Source organism: Primulina tabacum, chromosome 2 (genome assembly GCF_025594145.1).
Source record: "Primulina tabacum isolate GXHZ01 chromosome 2, ASM2559414v2, whole genome shotgun sequence".
Classification (NCBI taxonomy): Eukaryota; Viridiplantae; Streptophyta; class Magnoliopsida; order Lamiales; family Gesneriaceae; genus Primulina; species Primulina tabacum.
The window spans coordinates 44,511,111-44,530,438 of record NC_134551.1 but is presented as its reverse complement, the minus strand read 5'-3'; the positions used below and the strand labels follow the sequence as shown (position 1 = coordinate 44,530,438).

General features: G+C 33.0%; 1 long non-coding RNA gene and 1 pseudogene across 1 annotated transcript; one reads left to right on the top strand and one right to left on the bottom strand.

Moving 5' to 3' along the window:
* The first annotated feature begins 3,448 nt into the window (after nt 1-3,448).
* Nucleotides 3,449-10,742, top strand: LOC142532382 (nucleolar complex-associated protein 3-like; annotated as a pseudogene).
* On the bottom strand, nt 8,370-9,414 carry LOC142532387 (uncharacterized). The gene is made up of 2 exons (XR_012816549.1): nt 9,018-9,414; nt 8,370-8,987 (listed from the first exon to the last, which is right to left on the bottom strand). It is a non-coding gene; the product is annotated as an uncharacterized LOC142532387 (long non-coding RNA).
* Nucleotides 10,743-19,328: the final 8,586 nt, after the last annotated feature.

Below are 19,328 nucleotides of genomic sequence, written 5' to 3'. Positions count from 1 at the left end.
TGCTCAGAATAGTGATAAACATTTGTTGTGGCAAAAAAAACTGAATCATTTAAATTTCAAATCAATTTCAAATCTGAATAAAAAAAGGTTTGGTGATCGGACTACTCGAAATTGTTTTTATCAAAAATAAGATATGCATCACATGCCAGTTGGGCAATTGAGATCTAACTTCAAAAGTGAAGGGTGTAACTCTTCCACGAAGTGCTTAGATTTACTTAATATAGACCTATTTGGCCCCATAATAGTAAAGAGCATAGGGAGAATGAGGTATACTCTAGTGATAATGGATGATTAATCTCGATACAATTGGATAATCTTTCTACCATCCAAAGATAAAACCACTTTGAATTTGATCAAAGTTTTAAAACAGTTGCAACATGAAAAGTCCATTGTGATAGATAGGATAAGGAGTGACATACGTACCGAGTTTACAGAAAAAACCCTTGGATCTTATCTAGATGATCAGGAAATCAAACACGAGTTCTCAACTGCCCGATCTCCTCAAAAAAATGGTGTTGCTAAGAGAAGGAACCAGGCTTTAAAAGAAGCAACTAGAACAATGATCGCTGATTCAGATATTTCTCAAAGGATTTGGGCAGAAGCAATCAATACAACTTTTTATACTCAAAACAGATATATGATTAACAAAAAGCATAGCAAAACTCCTTACAAGATCTGGAATGACATGAAACATGATATCTCTTATTTAAAAATTTTGGATCCAAATGTTTCATTCACAACAATGGAAAAACTCACTTATCTGACTTCGATGCTAAAGTCGATGAATAAATATTCATTGATTAATAATCGATAAGTAGAGCTTACGGAATCTTCAACAATAAGTCTCTTATCATTGAAGAAACCATTCATATTATCTTTGATGATTCTATTGTATGTGCACTTGTAGAACATGTGAATGTTAATGAGTTAAATAAAAAATCTGAGAACACAAATATGATCTATGAAAGTTACAGTCAGATTGAGATAAGGAGACACAATGAAAAAAACTCTTGAAACCAGTCCGCTGATCATAGAAAAAAATCTTAGTTGACCAGATCAAGAGCTCATGGAGCCTACCGTAGAGAATGATCCAGGAAGAGAAGAACAAGAGGTTATCATTGAAGAAGAAGATTAATATCAACAAGATCCACATCATCTTGAACCAAAATATTTGTTGAATAGAAATCATTCACCCAATTTGGTAATTGGTAACCCTTATGCACCTATTAGAACTAGGAAGCAAATGATTGATGAATTTTTGCATGGAATTTTTATCTCTCATCTTGAGTCAAAGAAGGTTGATAAAGCTTTATCAGATGCTAGCTGGATAGAAGCCATGCAAGTGGAACTCAACTAGTTTGAGCACAACAAAATTTGGCATTTAGTCCCTCGTCCAGACAGACAATATGTCAATCAGACTAGATGGATTTTCAGGAAAAACAATGGATGGGAAATGAATAGTTGTAAAGAACAAGGCTAATCTTATAGCCCAAGGATACAAATCAGAAGAAGACAGTGACTTTGATGAGTCATTTTCATCAGTTGCAAGATTTGAGGCCATTCGAATCTTTCTTGAATATGTTGCTTTCAAGGATTTCAAACTTCCTCAAATGGATGTAAAGTCAGCATTCTAAACAGTCATTTATAATAAGAAATTAATGTTGAATAACCTCCAAATTTTATCAATCTTGCATTTCCTAATAATGTTTTTAAAGTAGATAAAGTTTTATACTGACTAAAGCATGGACCTAGATCTTGGTATGATACACTCCTTAAATTCGTACATGATCATTATTTTGTGATAGGAACGGTCGACAAGACCTTGATCAAATTTAGCAATGGAGATCATATCTTGTTAGTCTAAATTTATGTTGACATCATATTTGGTTTTACGATGAAATGTCCACTACTCGTTTTCTTAAAAAGTACTAGAAATTTTTTTTTACTCATTACTCTCGGCCGAATGATATATATACATATATATACACTTTAAAATATAAGTTGCACCATTTTAAAAATAAAACAACTAATTATATTTGAAAATCAAAGGAAATAGTTTAAGAATCGTCAAACGTTTTCAAATCCTAACTTAGCAATATTGTTAAAACTAACATCTCAAAAACCACTCAAAAGTATAATCAAAGTCCGTAAAAATATCTTTAACATAAACTCAAAATCCTAAATCATAAACATAAGTGCGGAAGAACAAGCGCTGGTCCTCGGGTTATGTGCACATTCAGTTCAGTCAGATCAACTATCAAGACATCTATTATCATTATTATCGTGTGGAGAATTGTCAAAGACCGTCCAATGTTTACTCCACAGTCCGCTGATCACTATGTGGCCACAAAGACTTCAGAGTCGGGAGCAAGCAACACCTCATCTAACCAAGAGGTGAGCATAGACTTGGATGATGAAGATACTCGTCCATTGGGACAAAAGGCAGCAAAAAGAAAGGGAAAAGACAGAGTCAAATCGACCATAGAAGATCTGGCAGTAAACTACAGCAATATTTTCGCAAAGTTCACCGAGTACACAAGCGTGAAGAAATCCGAAGTCGATCTGAAACAAAAACAACTCGAAGTAGAGGAGATTAAGGAAAAAGCTTCCTTATCCAGATCTGAAGCTAAGAATCGACGCTTGAAATTGAAGGAGTACGAAATCTTGAACAAAGACATCTCGTAGATGATAGAAGAAGAGCTTATCATACATGAATGTCTATGCCAGAATATTAGGTCGAGATGGAATATCTAAACTATTTACTCGACGTTCATTTTTTATTATTATTATTATTATTATTATATTTCCGAGTGATTGTAATTTTTAATTATTGTATTTCTCATTTCGATTAATGTGATTTTCAATTATTATCATCTTTGCAAAATTGTTATTGTCAAATATCCGTTGGAAACTAGCCGTTAAAAAATAGTCATTGCAAAGTAGCCGTTGGAAGCTAGCTGTCATGGTATTTATTTCGAACATCTACATTATTTAATAAATATATTTAAAAAAACTTTAATATTTTTTTAAAATTAATAAAATTATTTTATTAAAAAGTAAGATTATTTTAAAAATTAGAATAATGATTTAAATAATGTAAAATATATTTATTTAATATGAAAAAAATTTAAGATTATTGAGTTGACTGGAAGACCCATGAATAGTGAGTTTTAACGTTAAAAAGAATGTGAGTAAAAAAGATATGTTGTTGTAATGCGTATGTGGCAGTGGACCCCACAAATTTTGATGAGTTGATGGGTGTTATAACACCCACCCATTGCGTATGCTCTTATCCACAGTTTGGATATGGGCCAGTCCTCAAAATAGCACAAGGACCAATCTGTTAAGAAGATTGGTCCATTATTGGTTCAAGTTTAATCCTGGACAACCGAACGGGCCTTACTTATCATTATCGCTTAGCCCTTTTCGCTTGGCTTTAAGCCTTTTGCCCACTCAAATCATTCTGCTGAAATGCCTCTCCCAATTCGTGGATAATCGCCGATGAACATGGGGAAGAAGTAGCAGAAGACAAGTCTACGTTCCGGCCGAGGAAATTGAAGATGAGGACTTGTAGTTCGTCAACGAGATTTTTGAATACGCTGGTTGTGTCCAAATTAGACACGCGTTCTATTACCAATTAAGCATTTTTCTTAGTTTTTCGGTGCATTCATCCATCGTTGGGTTACGTAGGTTGTTTACAGAAATTGATTATTTTTAGTAGGTTTGGTTTAGATAATGTTTTGATGAAGATAAAAAAAATTAGGCATGTTTCACGGGTGGCTGATGCTAATGAGGGAGCTCTGGAGTCTCCGTATGAGAAACGGTTGAGGAAGAAATTGGAACATAAAGGGAAAGAGGAGAGTGCCCTCGAGCTTGATCCAGTTGATGTGCTTCCGGTGAAAACTTTAGTTGGAAAACTCTACTATCGAAGAGGTATACGCTGTTTATTCAATTCTTTTTTATTTTTCTTACTTTAGCTGATTGAATTGTTGCTATTATCGTTCTGTTTAAATTACAGTTACAAAGGAGTCTAAAACAGATGAAACTGAATCAAACGAAGGTGAAGTTACTAGTGTTTTGAAGCTGACCAAAGCGGAGAAGCGTGGAAAGCTTAAGATGAAAGAGGCAAAGAAGCAATCAAAAGAGGAAGTGCCACGTTCACCCCGAGAACCCCAAGCTGAAGTATTGGTATGCAAGCAGGTTTTTTATTGGGTTCTGCGGCAATGACATTGTAATATTCAGCATCTTGGTTTTACCAAAATATAGTTGCATAGAAAAGTTAAATAACTGAAAATGATTCTATCTCATTTAGTTTTGGATAAGTGTCTGTTTCTCTATGAGCATGGTATCCGGACTTGAATGATAGTTATAGTCAGAACTTCAAGCCTTGACACTACAGAGGCTTGAAGATGCTACACAAGTTTCTGATTTAATACTTATTTATGATAAACCAATGGGATGAATTCTTGCTTCTTTGTTTCCGTATCCTTAAAGATTATCATATGACAACTTTTTGCATGAACTCTGAATCATTTCTTCATTTGGTCACATTGTATTGTTACACACTTTTATCATGTGATAGAATATTCTGTTTTGTAAGCAAACACTCAACGGTTTTTTAAGTAATATTAGGCATCATCATGTAAAGACTATGTTGGTTGAATAGAAAAAAGGGCCCACTGCCATTTAAGATTAAATGATTGATTCAGCTAGTTGGTATAGTTCAACTGTAATCATAGGATTCATAGCCATGCCTAACAATATAATACAAGCAATCTCCCATTGTAAATAATGCCAATGCATAATTTGTGTAGGATAAGATTAAAAGAAAAGATCTTACCGCCAAGGAAGCAAGAGAAATGAAGAGATATAAACTTGCTGAGTTTGGAAAAGCCATGCTTGCTGATCTAGAATCCAATAGTTAGTCTCTGAAGGAGATGCTGGAAGTTTCCAAGGATGGAGATGGTGTCATTGCCGTACTTGCTTTAAAATCCTTAGTGGCTGTTTTCAAAAACATCATTCCAGGGTGAGAAAGTTGCAATTTCTTGAAAATCATCTTTACCAATTTTTGTGATTACTTTCTACATTTGGTGCAAATGTCGTAACCTAGGTTTTACACTCCTTTTTCAATTCTCGCTGCAGCTACCGGATCAGGTTGCCGACCGAGAAGGAACAAGAAACGAAGGTTTCAAAGGCTATTAAAAAAATGCGGTTTTACGAGTCTACACTGTTGTCTGCACTTAAGGTTTGATGTTACCCCTTACTTCCATTTAGCATCCTGCTTCCAGCATGTGTCTGCACTGTCAGGAACACATTTCTTATTATAATACAAAGACTCCTGCAACCCCTCCCAACTCCATAGTAGTGTTCTAAAATAATACGTGTTTTATTCTCAGGCATATATTCAGAAGTTGGTTGCACTACAACAGCAAACTGTTTATAAGCGAGTGGCTGCTAATTGTTTATGTACTTTGCTTGCAGCAGTACCACACTTTAAACTTTAACTTTCGTGAGAGCTTGTTAGCTGCTGTTGTGAGCAATTTAAGCTCCCAAGATGATGTTGTAAGGTAATCTAGTGTTTTATCCTTTTACGTTCACTACAATTCAACAAAATCTTTATGTTCAATGAGTTGATATATTTGATAGTTGATCAGTCTTAAAAGTTTGTTCACAGTTTTTTTACTAGTACTTTTGTTTGTCAATGTTTGATGATTTTCTCCTTAATCATTTGTCAATTTGCAGAATACTATGTTATTGCAGTGTAACATTATGTGGTGCTCATTCACATCTCAATAGTTGCCATATAGTTGTGTCTGTGATACATCTTGAACTAATAAGGAGTACCAAAACCTTTTTGTTTTCATAATTTCTCTCTGATTGTTTTGTTGAGGTCAAGCATCACCTGCTAATGAATATCACAGTAGTGTTTTCTAAAGATCATGCAAAATGTTGAAGTAATGTTTCTCTTTTGCCCTCTTTAAAGTGAGCAATTATTTCACCATTTAGCTTCCTAGTTTTGTGCAACACACATTTCTTAATCCCTTGTCTGAAAGCATGTGCCTCTTGTTTTTGGTGCAGAAAACTTTGCTGCTCAACTGGTAATTCAATTTAAGTCACTTTTCATAAATTCTGGGAAACATGGTGGTGAGGCTACTGTGGAGGCTGTTAAATTGATTGCAGAACTTATAAAAGCTCACAACTGCCTGTTACACCCTGATTCTGTTGAAGTGAGGAATAATTCTGTGATTCTGGGATTTACAGTTTTGCGTAGTGTTAATATTGTGTTGTGGACATTACAATAGAGCTTGAAAAATATTAACAAGTTGAAAACATCCCTGTCTTCCCCCACCTCACCCATAGTCAAAACTTATTTACAATTCACAAAATGTATACTAGAGCAAGTCATCTAACTTTTGCGCGAGTTCACGTGGACGAATTCCTTCCATGAGAAGATTATGCATGTTTAGGTGTTTAACTACAAAATTATCTCCATATGTCACCTTATTTCTTTCTTTCCCTTTTGCTTTTTTGCAATTAATAGTTCATAACTAGGATGATTATGGATTATCTAGTTAAAATAGTTCAAAGTGAAATGAAGAAGAAACTAATGGACTATGTTGCATGGGTACGAGTATCGTGTCGAATACGCTTCGGATACGGTGCATTGAAAAAAAAAAAATATATATATATATATATATAGTATTAAAAATTGTAGAAATATATATATTTATATGAATATATTGTATAAATATATATACACAATCTACAATATCAGAGGAGTGATTTTAAAAGAAAAAGCCTCAAATTTTCTTTTACCGAAACGTATCTTCGTCGTGTCTGTGGCATATCCTAGGTGTGTCTAAGATGTATCCGACTGATTAAATCTACAAAAAGTCAACGACACAGATTTTGCCGTATCCACGTGTCGTATCCGTCCTTGTCGTGTCTGTGGCATATCCTAGGTGTGTCTAAGATGTATCCGACTGATTAAATCTACAAAAAGTCAACGACACAGATTTTGCCGTATCCACGTGTCGTATCCGTCCTTGTCGTATCTGTGTCCAATACTTCAGAAAAGTTTTTTTAGGAGTATCCGTGCTACATAGCTGATGGATAACTCAGTCAGGATAAAGCTTGTTTTACCAAAATGCAGCATCATATTTTATCAGATCACAAACATTATTTTCCTTTCGATACTGGTCATGTTACAATTCTGTCTTTAGGTTTTTATGTCTCTGTCATTTGATGAGGATCTTGGGAAGCCAGAAAATCCAGATGCTGATAACAAAGCCAAAAGCAAAAAGTCCAGGAAAAGAAAGGGAGTTGATGAGTCAAATCAGATACCAGATAATGAATGGAAAATCTAGGAAGGAGATGTTGTCAAAGACAAGGAAGGAGGTAAATGGCTCCCCTCAAGAGCATTAACGTCATTGTTTCTCTTCATTTATATTTTATGTGGAGGTTATGGCAGGTTAATGCAGACTCTAAAGCTGCTTCATTTGCTCAAGATCCTCAAGAAAAAGAAGGATGCAGTCGGAGACACTATCAGCCGTATTTCAACTATTCTTCCGCATCTTAAAGCATTCTGTGTAGCCAGTGTAAGCATATATTTTGAGAGACATGGAAGCAACAGCGTGCTAGTTTTTTTATTCGCGTTGAGATTTGGTATTTTATTTTCTGATTTTCTATATAGCCACCTATGTGGTTGACAGAGATTTGTTTGAAGTATAATTTCTTCTTGCTAGTGCTAGGAAGCTGCTTCTAAAATTAGTTTATTGTGGCATATTTAATGTTTCTTGTGCTATGCTTGTTAAGTTGATTGGCTACAAATTTTACCTAGTTTTCATTAATGTCGGTTTTATAATTCCTAAAGCAGAATTGCTTAAATGTGAAATATCTACAATTTACTACATTAAACATAAAACCATATGTATCGTAGTCAAGGTTGTAAACGGCGGAAGGCGGTGGCGGGAAGGTCAGTGACTGCCTACCGCCTCGGCCGCCTAGGCAGTGTCCAGGCGGTTGAATTTTTTAAGTAATGTTTTTTATAGATAATCATGCAATATAGATAATCATAGATTATCTTTTTTTATGTAAAATATGCAATTAAATAATGTTTAAGCACAAAGAAGTTTCATACAATATAATATCATCTAGATAATGTGCAATTAATAAAGATTCATCATCATATTAATGCTATTATGCTAACAAAGTAATATAATTACTTTTACCAAAAAACCAAGTTTAAATTTCAAAGTTTCAATCAATTATCCATCATTAAATAAGTATTAGACTAAACATAACTAATCTTTCAAATCATCTACATATGCACCATCTACTACATCCATGATCCTCTCATCATCGGACTCAAAATTGTTGACTAAGTTTTTAAAATTGTTGACTACAACTTAAAAATCTTGACTGCTCGTCTCACCCGTCTGCTCGCCGCCTTGCCCGTCTAGCCTGCCTGCTTGCCGCCTCGACCCGCCTCCCCAACGCCGTATAGCTTGGGCCGCCTAAAACACCCGCCTCATGCATAGGCAATGCGGTCGAGGGCCGGCTCGACCACCATTTAGAACACTGAATTCATAGTTTGGGATGCCCTAAAATGGATCTGTTTTATATGTGAAAGTTAGTGTGTACCCAAGAGGCTAGAATAGAGTTTTATCCAGTATATTGTTTTTAAGTACGGGCCAAATAGCTTATTCTGTGTGAGTCCTGTTATTCTTATGTTTATATGTTTTGCTTCTCGTGCCTGGTGCATCGGGGAGCCATCCCTTGCTTGCTCCATGTTTGAATGGGATTGGAAAATTTTCCATTCAATTGATTTGGATTTTATGTTTGATCTCATGAATTTTCTGAGAAAACTCGTTGGAAACAGCAGCAAGATCGGAGATTCATCAAAGAGATCTTGTCAATTATCAGTTTCTGAACGGCTGCGTTGCTGCATTGCTGCTTTCAAAGTGATGAGGAACAATTTAGATGCTCTGAATGTTGATTTGCCGGCATTCTTTAACCTATTTTACAATTTGCTGCTTGAATACCGACCAGGAAGGTATAAACTTGCGATATTTTGCTTTGAACACAACATCCCTTACTGTAAAAGAACATTGTCTGATTCTTGAGTATTGCCACATAGTCCTTCCCACCCTTTGTTGGTTTTATTTATTATATGTGTTTCAAGTTACAAATTCAGTTAACTTTGTAGAGGAGAGGGGGGAGAATCATAGATAGGTAAGCTTAGTCATCTACCTGAAGCATATAAATAATTGAAAACTATAAAGATCTCAATGTCATTGAGATATGAAGAGAAGTTTAACAATGTAAACATGTGTTCCTGATTTTTTTTTTTATTATTGTTATATATTTCCCGCTTGATTTTTTTAATGCTGTTGCCTCCTTTTTTTTGAAAAATAATTCAAGTTTTTTAAATGAGTTTGACAATTCAAATGAAATGTGAATGCACTTTCATCTTTTATCCTATTATTACCTCTAATAATGGGGTGGCTGTTTCTGTTTGATCATTTTTTTATCTTTCTTGAAATGATTTTTTTATGTGAATTCTGCTATTTTTCTGATCACGGTGTTGGCCGTACCTTGGGCCTTTTTCACTTTTTTTTTTTGGTTTTTAATTTCATCTCGTCTGAAAATTGGATGGAGAAAGAGACTGGATATTCATTCTGGTGCGAAGAGCATAATTTCGTTGTTTTTAGTTTATTGGGCAACATGCTTATTTGTACAATATTCTTAATTTGTTTTGACAGGGATGAGGGAGAAGTTCTGGCTGAAGCTCTAAAAATAATGCTGTGTGATGATGACAGCATGATATGCAAAGGGCTACAGCCTTCATTAAGCACTTGGCCACGTTTTCTTTGTGCTGTGGATCAGCTGAGTCTATGGCTGATCAGTTGTAACTGTGAACTTATACATCAATCATCAATCATAAGTGATGGTGTATATGATGACATTTTCTTGTTTTTTTAAATTTCAGCTTTAGTTACAATAAAGCATCTTCTCCAAAAAAATGTCAAATGCCGTAATTTGTTGGAAAATGACGCCGGAGGTGGTTCTGTTGCTGGTGCAATAGCTGTAAGCCCTTGTTTTCTCCTATTCTGGTAGAAATCACCTCTCCTGGGACAAAGGCGGAACCTGCAGCATTTTTTCCTACATAGGTTTGGGGTGAATTTGAATATTAACTGCTGCTTTTCGGAGCAACAATTTCTCCCAGTCCTATATGGCACAGCAATTAAAGCTGTTATGTCACGTGTATTCTAATTTCATTCATGGAGTCACATTTTCTTGTTTTCTCCTCAATTTTATGTTTCTCACAGTATTTTTACCTGCAGAAATATCAACCTCATGCAACAGACCCTAACCGTAGTGATGCTCTTGCTTCAGTTCTTTGGGAGATGAACCTTCTAACAAAATATTGCCATCCAGCCGTGGCAGCAATGGCTTTGAATGTCTCAACTACGAGCACTTCAAATAACCAGGTTTATCATTCCCATGTATCTCCTCAACAAGCTTATGCAGAATTATCTCTTGAAAACAAATCCAATCTGCCCTCTGGTGATGTAAAACAAGCTAACAATAAGAAAAGGAAGGCAAACGTTCACGTTCCTGTTAAATCTTTTTCTTTCCCTGATCTGATGGATCAAACTGCTGAGAATAAGGTGAAAGAATTAACATTGTTGTATTTATCAGGGACATTTTTTTTATTGTTTTACGATCTTTTCTGTTGAGATACGATGCGTTTTAGTAGAGAATTAACATTAGTCATTCAACATGGACTGGTTTTACAGTTTCAGACTTCTTTTGTTTTGTTTTAGATGACATGTGAAGACTTGTGTTAAACTTTGTGTATTCTACCAACTCTGGAAGTTTATGTTCGGGAAAAGAACAATTGAATAATGCTATTAATTATTTTTATTTTTTATTTTTGACGTATATACTGTGGTATGGTCACTTGAAATAACATAAATTCCATTACTCTCGTGTCTTTGTTTCTAGTTGTAACGACTCTTTACCTGAGCATGTTCTGTTATTTCCGAAACCAACAAAATTTGCCAGCACAAAAACACAAAACATTTGAAACCATGGCTTTTTCGTCGCCTAACATAACAGTATCATGTTCTCTGATATAATTGGAGACGAAAAAAAAGAGGATTTTCGTATCAATTTTGCAGTTAAAAGCTGTGTTTTTTTTGTCGGTAGCAGGTGATGTCTATCCCTATCACATAATTTTTCATTTCACCATTTTATGATTCCACCCACCGGGGTAAACTTCTCTCTCTTTTTAGTTAAATTTTCAGGATGATTCAAATATTTATGATTTTAATTATTTATCAAGTCAAAGGAATTTCAGCAAGATCCCCCCTCCAATTTTTTTTTTTTTTTTAACCAAGAATCAAGAGGGGCATGTGGATCGTATAAGCCTGCTATGCAAAGTAGTCTCTCTTTTTCATTGTTTTATGTCGAATCAAGATCCTATCAATGGTAATTTCGTTGTGATTTCAGATATATTGGTAATTATTTTTATAATCAGTTTTTTTTTATAATCAATCCATATATTTTATACATGTTGATCGTGTTGATAAAAATATATGAAAAAACAGGACAAATATGCAGTAAACCAAACAAACGTGTTGTTCACAGTAGAGTATGACTAATGTATAAACCAGCAAATCAGTATTTTGAAGAAAACAATAGAATAATGCTTAATTAAATCAAATCGAGGCCTGTAGCTTGTACAGTTTCCTTAAAACAGATTCGCCCCCTCCGGTATGTGCTCCGAGGATTCAGCGGACGTCTGTTTCCCAGGATACAATGGGCAAACCAACAGAGTTGCAGCACAAAGCACTATGCTAGCGAACAAAATCAGTACCTGAACTTTATCAGTGAACAGAGCAGAAGCAGAACACGCAGAAGCAGTACTGTAGCAGCAGAAGTAGCAGAACAGAAGTACTGTAGCAGAACAGAAGCACTGTAGCAGAAGTTCTACTGTAGCAGAGCAGAAGTACTGTAGCAGAATTTATACTGTAGCAGAATAAGCAGAGGAACTGTAGCAGCAGGAGAAAGTGGATTTTTCGGTCTCTCTTTCTAGGCTAGGCACATCCCCTATTTACATGTCAATACCATCCATATGAAAGGTCACATGTTGCCTTAAATATGCCTTAAAGATGGTAGATGAAGCACCAACAGTTGGGGAGATTAAGCACCAACAGTTATGCCATGCGAAAGGTCTCAAGGGCATGTGAAAGGTCTCAACTGAAAAAAATAACAAAAGATGGCATAGACTGCTAGGCAAATTTTGCCTTGATCGGTCCGACATTCGACGCACCCAGGTCGCGCTCGTACGCTTGCACACAAGTCAAGCCTTTTTCCACTGCAAATCGGGCCCATGATTTGCACCCCCTGCGCCTGTGTGCGCAAGAGAGAGCCTCTTGACCAATCATTGTTACACATCCATAAAATGTAACACAATATAAACTTATCTATACCACTTCATTTTTTCCAATGTGGGACAACCCACCTTTCCAAATTTCCATTCACTCACGTGGAAAGCTCATAAGTCTAAAAGCCCACCTTTAATCCAACATATCGTGGATGCATGATACCACGTGTTGGATATTCAATAAAGGTTTTTTTTGATTTGACGTAACAACAAAGAATATATATTCAAAATTGGGAATCCATTCTATAAAGAAATGATGAAGATTAGTAGTTGGCATGTGGCTTCTGCATTAATAAGGCCACGCTTTTCAGATTAACTTTATATACTCTTAACAGCAAAATAAACAAAGTCGCCTCAACCAAAAGTTGTTGGAGGTTTGGTCTCTTATTTAATTTAATTTAACTTAATTTTATTTAATGTGGTTGAATCCACAAATGTACCTAATGCCTATATATTGCACTACTAGTTCCTTCTTCAAGTAAATTGCCTATACTCTATTTATTTATATATATAAGGTCTTTTTGACTTAAATATCGAGGATTAGATTGATAAACTGTGATAAATAAAATATATATATATACAAACTGTTTCAAATCAATTTACTTATTTCTAATTTAAGTATCAGAAGAATCAAGAGATAATTTAAATCAATAAAAGAAAAAAATTGTTAAAAGATAATTTGAACATAGTTTTATTTTGCATATGCGAATTGATTTTATTATAAGTTGTTAAATAATGTTGTAGTAAAATTATATTCTTCATTTTCAAATAAATATTTATATATTAAGACAAAAATTTATATCTAAATTTTGGTCATCACAAACTATTAAACTAAATCGACTGATCAAGCTATTCAACTATTTCGATCTGATAGAGTTTATTCATCAGCACGACTTGAACCAAGCTGCTCGAATAGAAGTGAAACGTCCACTACTCGTTTTTCTTTAAAATGTAACAGAAATTTTTTTCTTTTTTTTTCTTTCTATCCTTCCATTTGCCGAAATATACTATACATATATATACATAATTTTAAATATACTTTTGCACAATTTAAAATAAACCAATCAATCCATTATTTGAAAATCTAAAAGAACGTATGCAAAGCATAGAATCATAAATCGTAAACCAAAACCTAAAACTAGTAATTTTCAAAATAAAGGATAAATTCTTAATCTATCAAAACCACTCAAAAGCATAACGTCATAAAATCTTAAAAACTAATCTTAAATCATATAAGTGCGGAAAAACTAGCAAATGTCCTCGAGTTATGTGCACCATCAGTCCAGCTAGATCAACCATCAATTCCTCCATCATCAACAACATCATGCTCATCTGCATCGATCACACCTAGTGAGTTTATTGACTCAACAAACCTTAACCATGATAAAATAATACATATATATTCACAAGCAATAATGAAAGATTCTTTTAATAAAATAACTTTTCATGATCATGCATAACTTTAAACATTTTTTCTTTCATCTTATACATATACGTTTTCTCTTTTTATTTAATTCAGATAGTTAATTGCGACTTTCGTATCAGCTGTAGTTCGATGGATCCATCTACGTATAACCATGGTACTAGGCAGCGGGGACATCAGCGACACTCTCACCCGTCAACTGAGCCTTGGACTTACATATCATCGTATTTGTCACAATCAAGTCACCTCTTTCAACCTGTCATCATTTTCATCACTTATAAAATGCATGCATATATATAATTTTTCTTTTAAACAAAGCATGCAACATGTTTTTTAGCATTATCTTTTTTCATCATCAAATTCCATAAACTTTAAAAATAAATATTTTAGCATTCATTACAGCAATCAGGGCACTGCCAGGACGTCTAACATTTTTTAGGTGTAAAATGATTGTTTTGCTCCTGAAACCCAAAATTTCGCAATTTACATTTGGACCTTAAAACGACGACCCGAATCCATCCAAACTTAACATAGAGCCTTAAAATACACCCATAAATATTTCTTAGACGTAAACTTACGCTCCTCAACTAATTTTTCAATTCGTTTTAAAACTTAAACGTACATCTCGGTTTTAGGTTTTAACTCGAATCAACTCGAAACTTTACTAGACTTGAACTATAGCTTATTAACACCTAATCACACCATATGTAATGAAAATCAAGCCAATCAAACCCTTGAACAAGCCTAGGGCACCTACTGAATTATTTTGCACATAATTCGAAAACCCTAGCTTACTTACCATGGGTGCCTTCAAGGCTAACCATCATGTCCAGACACTAACCAACTATCCTAGAACCACGACCGACCCCTATAGACCCTGCTGGACCAAAAGTAATGAGCCTAGAAGCCACATCCCCCGAATCTGTTTGTTACATGCCTTGCGCAGTCACCCCGTGCGATTTGAGCCCTAGCCCTTGCACCAGCCGACCCTTATCCTATCTAGGACCCTGGATCAGCCCTCTTTGGACCCATAGACGTGACCTTATAGCAGCTAAGTTTCGCGCCCCTCTAGGAAACCCTAGCTCCCATGTGCTTCCCAATTTTCGTTCAACTTTGTTACCTTCTTGTCCAGCCCTTACATATGCATCTTTGGACCCTTAAAAGTGTTGAAAAACGTCCCTTCCTATATCCCTACAATGTCAGCCCCTTTGTGCATCATAAACATGAATTTTAAAAGATGAACTCTAATTTTGTTCATGTTTTGCCATAAAAACGAAAATATAAGATAGTGTATCATATTTTTCATGCAAACATGTATCAATACATATAATATGGTATGAACGATTAGTGAAGAAAGATTAAGGCGTGTCTTTGCATATTTTACGCACGAAAAATAACTTGCGGTGCAAAGAACGTTAATGGAGAGGGATGGGAACTTGCTGCATTCTTCCTTCAAATTCACGTGAGAGACCTTGAAATTTGGTGTGTGTGTGTGCGTGTGATGATGGAGAAAGAGGCCTAGTGTTTCTAGGTGAAGGGTGCTTGAGTTTGATGGGAATAAAAGAGCTTGAGAGCCTTGATTTTTTATATAAAATACTATGATACAAGGTTAGGCCCAATAACCTAGTATAATAAGCCTATTAGGTTCATTTTAAAGTATGAAAATTATTTTGTTTAGAAAAGTTTTCGAAAATATTAGTCGAATTCCTAAAAAATCCCTATTTTTGTCAAAAATCGATTACCGATTTAAAATACGAATCAGCTCGTAAAAACATATCAAAAATTGTCATTTTCAAAAATATCATTTCATATATATATTAAATAATTAAAAATAAGTATTTAATAAAAATATTTTCCCTTTATGGTCCCAGGTCTCCGTTCCTCGATCACGTCTCGAATAACTTTTAAAACATAGTTTTATGCATTTTAATATAAAACCATATTTTAACCATGTAAACATGCATACCACATTTAACAAATGTAATTAAAATAATTTAATTAGTAATTTTTAATTTTTTTTAGATTTGCATGCAGTTGGATTACGTTATCGCATTTTGGAACTTACAAGAACAGAACAACTTGAAGACTAGTCTTTCAAACATTCTCTGTTCTGATTAGTTACTTCTTCGGCAATATCCAAATAATTTGAAAAAACTGAAACTGTATATGTCAAATCAATAAGGACACGTGGCTATATTCGCATAAATGTTGGCTACTCAGTACATCTGTGAGTACCATATATATTTATAGTCATAGGGGGGACCAACACATATAAATAAGGAATGTATCAAGACCGAAGAGCTCTTGGAAAAACTACTATTACTTTGTCAATCTCCATCAAACATTCAAATCCACATCTCTCAACAAACTCATCTTTAAGTTATTCTTGTACACAATCAATTTCCCATCAGATCGATTTAATAAATTCAAACATAAATAATAAAAAAATTAAAATATAAATATTATAAAATTTTAATAATTTTTAAAATATATATATCTACAATATTTCAAATATTAAACAGTAGGAAAAAAATTAAAAAATTAAATACTTTTTTAATTTACAATTAAATTAAAAACTAATTAATATAAATTTTTTGTAACAATATATACATATATACAAAGATATATTAATGTTTGAATTAATAAGTATAACTTAACTTAAATATCATATAATAATAATAATATTATTAATAATAAAGATATTAATAATTTTTGAATTGATAAATATAAATACCATTAAATTAAATATGACAAAAATAATAGTTTTATTAATAAGTATAAACAACATTATTTATTAACTTTTATCAAAATATTTACTAAAAATATTTTTTTAAGAAAAATTAAATGTATATATAATTTTTTAAGTTTAAATAAAATCAAATAATAGAAGTATATCATATTAATATATTAAATAATAAATTTTGAATTATATTACTTAAGATTAATATAACTACATTAGTGAAAATAATAATAACAACAATAATTCGTACATATATATATATATATATTATATATATATATATATATATATATATATAAATTGTTGCTAGTAAAAATAAATAATTAAGAAATTAACAACCACAAAAAAATAGATTATACGGCATATACTAGCTATACTAATTAGATCTAATATACAATATTCTACAATAAAACAAATAATCTGACATACAACACTTTAAGAATTATACTAGTTACCAATAAAATTAGCTAACTTTAAGAAATATACTAGCTAACAATAAAATTACTAGCTAATTAGATGTATTTCATAATAATATATATTATATACAGAAAAATAACAAATATTATATATAGCTACCCAGATCGATCTATATAACATGCATATTTTCTGCTAGATATATACATGTAACATGTTATTATACAATATATAACATATGTATAATTCTATAACCGATATATATGTTTGATTGCGAAAACGTTAGCATTCTTGATTTTGATGATAACAAAACTTGTTATTGTATTTCTAACATATTTATTCAAGTGTGTAATTGCTAGATATCAATTTGGAACCTTTGATAAGCTGGAACTCAAATTTAGTCAAGTTGGTCTGGCATATTTCCAACTTGACTAAATTTGAGTTCCACGCTCTCAAAGCTTTCAAATTGACATCTAACAACTATATACTTGAGTAAATATGTTAGAAACACAATAATAAGTTTTGATATCATCAAAATCAAAATTTTATTGTATTCCCAACTCAACAATCTTTCATTTTTTAAGTTCACAAAACTTGGATAAAAATTATTTTATCAAACATATTTCTCTGTTTTTTGTGAGAATAAAAAAAGATTGATTTTACAATAAATTAAGCACAAATTTTATCTCCTTTTAAGACTTAAATTCAATCTCCCCCTTAATTTTGAAAGTTTTAAATTGATAAAATTAGAGGGATGATTAACTAATGAATTTTTATTCAAGAGATGATATTTCAAAATATGCAATGTGCAAATAGCAGTACAAAATTTCCAAAACTCACATTGAAATACATTTGACACAGAGATATAATAAGTTGAGTAAACAAGCTTCACAAAAAATAGACAGCATTAACTCAAAATTCCAAGCAACACAAAATCAAGATATATTTGCCAAAGCGAATATTCATTAAACATTAAAGAGATTTTTTTATTCTTTAATAAACATAATCACAATTGTAAGAGAGTTGTTAAGTGTGCTAACATACAAAACAATACTAGCACACAGTAGAATATCATATGACAACAAACTCAAGTACTTCTTGCAAATTAATATTAAAGTCTTAAAATGAGTGTATCGAGTTTTCTGGATTTTGTGTGACTCAAATTTAAAACTATTCGTCTCTTCGATTGATGAGTGCAACATCATTGAGCTTCTTGGCAAAATTCCAACTTTGCACATGCCTTGTTTTCTGCATCAACATACATGGTCTGACTTCAAAAAATAAATGTTTTTTCCTCGTGCATGATTAGGAACCAAATTTTATACAGCTGCGATCCTCTACGAGTCTAGTTTATAACTCAAAATGCCGTTCGTAATTTGAGTAATCAAGCAAGGAGTTATGCTATTTTTCTAAAGATTGCTACAAGCTACCTGAAATTCTCAACTATGCATATATTTTGTTTAGAAAAATCTGAAAATTTGAAATTTTAAGATAAATCAGTTTCAAATACTCTTCCAAGAACAACCCGCTCGGATACCAGTTCTTATGATCGAATTAGAGTTTAGAGTGGGTAAATAAACTCTTTAAAAAATATTCTTCAAACTTGAGCTATAATAGCTCCGTCTTGAAATGTTCAAAAATGAACCGAGCATTTCAGATCTGCAATGATAGGTTAAAAACACAAGTTAGAATATAATTAAAATGCATGAATTTTTTTTTTTAAAAAAAGCAAAAAATCGCCTATACCAGAGAAAATTGGTGAAAACCACAGAAAAAACGAGGGGAAAGGGGGTTTATAGACGTTTTGCGAAACTATTAGCGATGCTTTTTTATATTGTTGTTAGTAACAACGACGGTTAAGGTAAAATGGTAGTTAATTTACCACGACATCAAAAAATTATGGTAATTTGCTCACGATTTAAATTATCGCTAAAATTAACGACGGTTTCTCTAATTCCAGCGAAAAATTTCTCCATTTTTGTAATGCAATCTGTAGTACAAGAAGAAACCTAAATGGTTTTGTTTTCAAATTAAGCATTTGAAAAACGGAGTCAAAATTTACCAAAACCAATTGAACCGACAGTTGCATATCCCTACCCTTACATCTTCATTAACTTCTATAACACATCTTTTTTTTTTTAATATAGAATGATTAAATGTAAAAAGTTCTATTTTTACTATTACTACTCAAATTCAAGGAAAGAAGATATTTGATGTTTCTAGTTCACCGCCAGACTAGGGCTTTCTTTAATTATTTTTTCAGTGTGTTCGCCAAAGTGTTTTATTTATCAATATAC